At 50.7% G+C, this 8,508-nt stretch overlaps 1 protein-coding gene across 2 annotated transcripts in view; it reads right to left on the reverse strand.

Moving 5' to 3' along the window:
- The window catches only part of Fz2 (frizzled 2), a 67,115-nt gene extending 59,891 nt beyond the window's left edge, over positions 1-7,224 (reverse strand). The window contains exons 1-2 of one of the 2 annotated variants that reach the window (XM_077687535.1): positions 6,989-7,224; positions 4,755-4,833 (exon numbers count right to left, since the gene is read on the reverse strand). The gene's annotated coding sequence lies outside the window, so the exon portion shown is untranslated. The remainder of the gene's footprint in view (positions 1-4,754; positions 4,834-6,988) is intronic. The other variant, XM_077687534.1, reaches the window with a different exon arrangement.
- Positions 7,225-8,508: the final 1,284 nt, after the last annotated feature.

The raw sequence follows: 8,508 nt of genomic DNA on the forward strand, positions 1-8,508 counted from the left end.
AAGGCAGGAATGTTAACCAGGCTATGGCCTAGTTGGCTATCCTACTCGTGGGAAAGGGGGAAATAGAAAAAAAGGAAAGAGAAAGGACGCCATCCCGCTCCGCGAAAGTGGATGTACAGCGCCGCTGTTGTAAGCCACTACACATGCTGAAGGGGGAGGCTGTGAAATGTTCCTCGTTGTCTCGGCGGGCTTGTCGCTTGCGGGAAATGCTGGGTCCTGATACATGCGCTCGGCGTCTCGGGACGAGAACTGCTGGGTCCTGTCTAGCCTGACGCATGCGCTAGCCCTCGAATAACGTCAAACCCCTCCCCTTCTGAGAGCAGCTGCGAACCGAATCTTTACCAGAACACATGGGGAGGGGGTCCTATTGTTCACCGGTGCCTTATCATCCATCATGCGATTTCCATGCTTGTGTTGTGTTTTTTTTATTTACACGAATACTGAGCTTTATGCTGCACTCCCGATTAGCCTGACGCATGCGCTCGGCATCTTGACCAAAAAAATCCCGCCATCTCCACGAAGTGAATGATGATGAGAGGGGCGAAGCTAAAATGCTTATCGGTAAAACCGTGAAACATTCGCCCGCACATCATATAAAGACTCGACACGTCAAGCTTACCACCGCTCCGTTGACAAGCCCGTCGACGACGTCGATGTTTGTGGTGATTATGTAGGGCTTGTTTGGGACGATGAGAATCTCCATGGCTAAGTTGGCGATTTCGGTGTGTGACATTTTAGCCACCTCGGCCGTCGCCTTCTGCAGACCGTCTTGTGTAGCGTACCCCCGGTACGTGTCTTGAGCTCGCAGGCGACGAACGACAACCTCTTCTTCTTCCTTTCCTCCTTGTTGGGTAGCAACGAACGCGTTGAACGTTTTGACCTCTTCGGCCAATCTTTGGTTGGCCAAGCCCTAGGGGGATCCTGTCACAATCATCATTAATGTGCCGTATACAGCAGCAACGAGGGACGGGAGAGGGCCCGAGCAAGAGGAGCTTCACCCCTAAAACTGCTGGAATCTGCCTGGGTTTTTTGTTTAAGACACCAAATTTTGCGACCAACGAGAGGCTAACAGCTTCGCTGTAAAGCAGAAAAGGGAGGGGAAAGTTAAGGACAGAGCGTAAATAGGTGTGCCCAGCGTTAGGACACTATAGCTCCAAGCTTGCAAGTCATGCACTGGCACTGTGGGCAACAGAAACAGGCGGAGGGGGAAAGGACGCGTGGAAGCTGCGCGGATATCGAGGAAGTCCGCCGCTTGCAGACGTTAAACGGTATAGGCCGCAAGGATAACGACCAGCAAATGCTCTTTGAATTTCTACAGGGAGGGAAGCCCTGGTGTCTGGCCCCACGCCGGCATAGTTTGAGGATTTTCGGTGCCTATGCGGGTCTTTATTTTTACCTCATACCTTTAACTTCATTGTCGCCATTCGTTTTATAACCTCAATCCCTGGAAATCGCACATCTCTGATCGAAACTTCGTGCGCTTAGAGTGCGCCCTATCACCTTTTCTAATCCCGCAGTAACGCTCGCAACCAAGCAACGGGTGGTGGATCACCATGGTCAGTGTATTGGTGCGCTGCTGCGCGACAGCCACTACCGGGGACCGAAGTCTCAGGTGTGCGCGGAGGGCGCCAATCCTCCCGGGCAGCGCGCAGAAGCCGGGGAAAAGAAAGAGACGGGATGGAAATTGGCCCCCGCAGCCTGCTGTCGTCGGAGATATGGATGGCCGTCTTAGCCAGGACGGGTTGCGCGCCTCAGAGGCGCTCGCCACGATCGATGGTCGTTAGCGGACAACCCGCTCGCGGGCCTGGCTCGGGCCCCCGCCGTCTCTGGGCGGCTGTTTGCGCACAGCCTTCCTCATCGGGAAGGGCCGACCGTCTCACGCGCATCTTCGCGCTGGCACTCAGCACAAACTGCCGCGAATAGGGAGAGCTATTCATTGCTCCAAACGAGGAAAACGTATTTGCTTTTAGCTTCCACTTCCTCGCACGGCAAGCAGGGGAAGTCGCAAGCACTAAAAAAAAAAAAAAAAACACTTTTGGTTGTGCCGCGTTTTTACACCCGTTCTGCGTCCCTCCAAACATTTCGCACCACAGCTTAGCAATGGCTTCAGAAATGGCACGCGACGAATTTGCGAATGCTTAACGACGAAAAAAAAAAAAGCTGCTCGGAAATAATTTCGTGCGTATGTAAGAGTCACCGAAAGCCGGCGGTCCTTTCCGCTCTCAGCGGAAAGTCAATGTTTCTCATTCACGGATGTATAAAGCGGGGGATGACGGAGGAAGAGGAGGCGAAAGAAATAAAATCCTCGTCTCGCTGTCTCTATCCGGTTGATTCATCTCTTGCACTGTACTTTCGATTCGGCGCGGCCTCTCCGCCCAACCGGTCTCCTCCCATTCTGGCACCAGCGCGTAATGCGAGCCGTCTGTCTATACGATCCGCTCAATAGTCGCCGACTGGCCTCCACGCCACTACTCGGGCTCGTGGACGAGGGCGGATGGCTTCGAGAGAACAGATAAAGATTCTTGTTTCACTTCCCAAGTTCGCCGCTATTCGCTAGCTGTGTGTTTTTTTTTTTTTTCGACAAAAGTGCCTCTTACATGGCCGGCAGAAAATGATGGAACCCATTTTTGCTATGGCCATATTGCGTGCTCCGAATAAACCGCGCGACGCAAGCAAACAACCAAACGCGCGGCTGAAAATGGGGCCATTTGTCGGCACGACGACTTGGAGGGTGCTTAGGTGGAAGAAAGCCCGGCGCGCTCCCAACTTGTACGCGCGTCATTTTCTGGGCACGTAATGAACACTTCCGGCAATATCAGTTCCGAAAACAAAGAATTCATGTGTACGGCATGCACGTCGGAGCACGGTTATGTGTAGGGAGCCGGGCATGCTGTTTCAGGCTCCCTCCAATACGAGGGCGATCTCAATTAAGGCGCCCACGCGTTTTCCCTCGTTACACACAAAGCCGAGTGTGGGCGAGCGCACGCACCTCACTCCCCCATAATCCTGTCTGTCCCTGCTAACATGACGAGCGGATGACAGGAAGGGGACTCCCCTCGTTCTGGCAGTTAACAAATCACTGTCCCCCGCGAAGAAACGGCCGCACTCCTCAAGGCAGACAATGCCGTGTCCGCCGTACTATGCTGTGTACACGCATCCGACACCCAGGTACTGTACGTGTTACGACTCATCAATCTTTTCCAGCCATAATGATGATGACGCTGCCGTGACGTACGCACGAATGGATAGGTTTGCTTGAAACCATGCATGGGTTCTTCTCTATGACAAATAGAGCTCTTTTTCCCCCCAATTACTTACAGAACCCCGCACCCCGACTTCAACCTCTTGCTCTCCCCTCTCTGCCTCTCTCAAAAAGAAAAAAAGAAAGAAAAGGGAAAAATATTGCAACCACCTGAAAGTAATGAGCCTTCGTTTCATAAGATGCACTTTAAGTACAAAATGGCTACGGCTGGTCTGTTGTCAGCAAGCAGTTTTGTTACTATCCTTTTTTTTTTTTCTGGTTACAGGGTTCTGGGCGAATTATGAGGCACATTTTTCTCCGTGTGTGACGGAGAGACGAGGCTGCGCGCACCCCGGGTGCGTGTTGCAGTGATGGATACTTTCAGAGTGCACCTTTATTCTCGGGGTTTCGCTCACTCGTTGGCTAAACACAAACGATTGTTTAAAGCTCCACTACATCTCTACACACCCCGCCCCCGCCTATCCATTGGTATGCCTACCCGGCAAAGCAAGGTTGAGAAATAATATTTGTTTCCTGTTCGCGGCAGCGCAAATTCTGAAGCAATGACGAAAAGTTATGACGGAGCTATTGCGTTTATTAACCACAAATTATGTTCGTTGTATGAACACCGTCCATTGACTCGGGACGGCCACTTCTTCGTTTTAATGGGTTACCCGCTTGATATACCATTACTGATTTCTCGGGCTTCTATTTCCCGGTGCTGCTTTTCTTAAATAGAGCAGATGCCTATCGGAATTTGCCACTTTTTTCCAGTCTTGCCTTCCGCTCAGTTGTTTTCTGTGATTACCGGCGGAAAAGGCAGCGATCATAGAAGCTCCAGACGAGCTTTATTTCCAACGACTGAGCCTGTTGACGCCGACGTCGCTAGAGACCACGGGGAACTCAAAAGGGTGTAATATACGCCCCGCAATTCTCCCAACATTCTCATCAATATTGCTTGGGCTCTCTCTGTTCGGTCTACGACGGCTGAATTTGAGACTGCACGATATTGAACTTAAGCATCGGGTGCTAGAATGGTTTATTTAGACTGCAGCAGAATGGCGAGTTGGGCTAGTTGGTGAAATTGCATTTTGAAACCTTCAGAAAGCGCAACACTGAAAAAACGCGAGACGAAGAAAGGGAACGCACGACGAGCGCTTTCTGTGTTCCCTTTCTTCGTATCGCGTTTTTTCAGTGTTGTGTTTTCTGAAGGTTTCAAAATCGTTTATTTATCCGGAGGTATTTCATTCAGCCACAATATTATTTCATTCCATATCAGCCACAATACTATCCTTTACACAGGATGTGTAAACGCGACAAACGTTTTAAAAACCGCCTAGTTATTCTTTATGTTCATTATTTTCAAAACACTTTCCGTGAATAGCAAGTCGACTTTCATGTGTGGAATCCGCAAAGCTCAGCTTTTTAGTTTTAATGTTGCTTGCATTATTGTAAAGAAGCACAGTAGCGGGACGCAGTGGTTCTCGTACGTCGTATGATGAAAGGACCGAACCTTGCGGTGGGCCCCTGCTTTCCAACTCCAACCGGGCACACAATAAAGTTGTTCTCTCTCTCTCTTGTACACGTACCCCCTGCGTAGATTTGGCAAGTGCATACAAACAAAATGGCCTGGGCTGACTGGGCTGAGATTCAGAAAAAATCTGTTTACACCATTCTGTGCCATAATCCGTAGGCAATAAACTTTTTTTTTTTTTTTTTTCATTTTTGAGCACAGGAGCTCCCGGGGAGGTATTACATTTTTAGACGCGCCACCAAGGAACAAAATTACGCGGGCCGCGGATTCAGTCAGTAACCCAACGGTATTTATTCTTGCCTGGGTGGGTAGCACTTAACCTACTTTTTCTCATAGTAATTCTTTGGCCGCGAGGCAGTGGTGAAGGTAATATTGGTAGCTGTAACAGCAGCCTGCAGCCTTTTACAGCCTACTGTCATTGCATTAGGCGAATGTGTTCAGAAAACAGCATTATCCTGCTTTAACTAATTTCACAATGGCTTCTCCTTATCCTTGCAATATTTTTTTCCCTTAGAACAGAAAAATTAGGAACGCTACTGATTGTTTTTTGCTTAGTTCTGCAATTTGCGCTCGAATCTAGAGCCCTCGTTGTTTTGTAACTACGATACCAAGGGGTACCGGTGTAGCCCACTCAAAATAAGACACATTTCCGTCCACTTCGCTGCACATTATTAAGCGCATGACTAAAAGGGATTTTCGATAATGCCGCGCGGATAAAAGCACGGGAAACTATACTACGGTGAGACGTTAAGACCACAAAAAACAGCTATTGTTAATGACGTGGATCACCGCACTGATCATCCGTACAAACCGTTTTCTGCAACGACAATTTATAACGATATTTGCGCCTGTCAGTACACGGCCGACAAATGGTCATGCTGGCCAGTTTTCAGCTTCAACTAAACCCACTCTTTGCGACGCGTGAATTGTCGCCTTTTTAGAATCTCCATCTACTAAGGCTAACATGTATATGCCGAACCATATAAATGTCAGAATGAATACGCGGACGCGTGTTATCGCCTCGAATTTCGCCTTCAACTTAACGCCGGTTGAAGCCAAGCTGATCTGTCCGTTAGAAATTAACAAACAAAAACAAAAAAAAAACAGTCGCTTTCTTTATCTGATAAATTTCTCCAGAACGAAAAGCCAGCCTTTTGCAGCGGTTACAATAGTGAGGAATATGCACCCGTACAAATAAAAATAATACGTAACAGCGACATAGCAGTAATGCGCTCGTAGTAATCTTAGTGGAGCTTCTTCCTTCAGTGGCACATTTTATTCTGTCCTGTAGGAACGCGAAAAGTCACCATAAATGCTTATCCGATTAATTTAAAAAAGAACGCGTCCCGCAAAGCAACATCAAGACGTTACTACACCTGCTGAACTTCAAAACATAGCACAGTTTCCCCTCACCGTCACATGCGCGGGCTGCCTGGTGTTTGATGCAGCGAGCTGTTTGTCTCCGGCGTTTTGTTTACACGCGTAAATAACGGACGAACGGCTTTTCGGAACCGCGGCCGACACTGAAACCGCGCACTGTTTCTCGAGGTGAAATACTCGGCTCAGAAGAGCGAAGTATTTTCCCTTGAGAGCGGTGCTTCGCTGCCAGTGCCCCCCGAAAAGCATGCGCGCATATGTCTTTCCAAAAGCACTCCCGCACAAAACTACGGCCACTATTGCTTCTTGGGAAAGGTGTAGTATCGCGAGACGCCCATTTCAGAGTGTTCCTCCAAAGTGGGACGAAGACTAAGGAAAGAAAACCAAGAATGGTGCCGGGAGAGGTATGTAATTCCCCCACCGTGTCCGCTTCCGCGTAACCATAGGCATTCTTATTCCCGCGCGCCCAACGACAACGAACTTCGGCAAAGGAATCTTGGGGGGAAAGCGGGTGCGCGCACCTGCACTGTGCACACAGCCGATCAGTGCCGACATGAGTTTTCACGGGCGCGTGGTGCCACAGCCGAGCCGCGGCGTGCCCTGGGACGGGCCAATTGTTTGCCATCTGCTGCGGGAGCATCCCTGTGACAACCGGCGGTGGACGAGTGATTGTTTCCCGCGGCGTCGGCAGCACTATCCCAGCGAGGGGATACGCGCTGGAGCGAGGTCGCGCGCACAGGGTCGAGGGCAGCGAACCCAGCCGCGCGGATAGCCCGAGCTGGGGCGCCGACACTGCGGGGAAGCGCGCGGCGCAGGAACCGGCATGGACCACTCACCGGCATGCCACACCTTGGCCGGCCGAGATCGATGGTGCCGAACGAAGAGCGCCGCGTGGAGCCGAAGGCAGCCGGGCCTCGGCTACGGGGTCCGGGGTTCAGTTGCCGGCGTGCACGGTGGTGTTAGCGGTGGTGGACACTGGATGCAGGCGACCCGGTCGCGCGGTAGCAGCCACTCCCAGAGGCAGCGACCACTCTGTCTGCTCAATATACCGGCCGGCCCTCCCCATCGCTTGACGGCCCTCTCCTACGCCGCCGCTGTCGCCCCTGGTGTCGGGCGGCCGAGGTGGTTGCCATGACGACCGGACGGCGGCTCCGTCGCCCTGGCAACGGCACGCCGGAGGAAGCTGCATCGCGGCCGACGCCAGGATGCAACTCGAAGAGGGAGACTCGCCGGCGCTTTTTCGCCAACGCCTCACGTATTCGATCAAGATCCGCGGCTCGTTTCGCCTTCGCCGGCGTTACGTTACGAGGCTCCGAGTGGGCACCCGTGGTCGAGGCGCCACGCCGCCTTACACGCCGGCGTCTCGGTCAACCTCGCAGCTCTGGCGGCTTTCGCTCCGGCACTCGACGTATTCCGCGCTGGCGGGTCGCTAACCACGTGGAAACTGATTGTGACAGCACTGCGTCACACAGAGGGGAGGCGTAGAGTATAGAACTAGAATCCATATGATATGTTCCCTTCTTGTCGCATCCAATATGAAAGCAAAATATTCATCAGGAAAAAAAAGTTTCTCTTACGTCTTAATTTTGCATCACTTGTGCGCGCGGAGTGGTGGCTTTGCGCCGCACCAAACACAAAAATGCAAAGGGAACTCTTCTACGCTGTTTTGTGAAGTGGCCGCGTGCACGACTTTCGTTCCCTACTGGCGGTCGGAACATTTTTATTGACAGGTAGAGAAAAAGGAGCCGGGGACTAAAACCCCAGTGCCCTTAGCTTTTCCCTAACCACAGTGCACCGCAACGCGTTAGCCGAGACAAGTGGATTAGCAATCGAAAAAAATAATAGGAAGCTGGATTGAATAAGTCACGCTGATGAACCATTACATTTATGTCCGGAATACGCGAGCAATTCGTATTAGGGTGTAACTAACGCTAAAATATCGAGAAATGTTAAGAAACTCAAAGAGCTCATATTTAAATCATGAAAAAGAAGAAAAACTAACCGCGGGATGCGGAGCATTTTTAAGCAGATTCAAGTAATTGACTGGATTTTTTTGCTTGTCGTTAAAGGGGCCACGAAGGCAAAATACAAGTTTGGTTCAGTAAAAAGGCTGCTTGTCCTTCTAACAATGACATTAATTTTATCCAAAATTTCGAAGACATAACAGAGATATTAGGGAAAACAGACGGAGCAGTGACTACGCCACAGCCACTTTATGGCCATTTCTTTATGACGTCACAGAATCTCGTTAGTGCAATCGGTGGCCGCCGACGTAAGCCACCGCCAAGAAACATAACTGGGCGATTGCAGTGGTGCCTCTAGTTGCGTTTGATCGTATTGCTAGAATGCTAACGTG

This window comes from Haemaphysalis longicornis, unplaced genomic scaffold, assembly GCF_048455015.1.
Source record: "Haemaphysalis longicornis isolate Haplotype H1 unplaced genomic scaffold, Haemaphysalis longicornis Haplotype H1 scaffold_1, whole genome shotgun sequence".
In the NCBI taxonomy this organism is placed as follows: Eukaryota; Metazoa; Arthropoda; class Arachnida; order Ixodida; family Ixodidae; genus Haemaphysalis; species Haemaphysalis longicornis.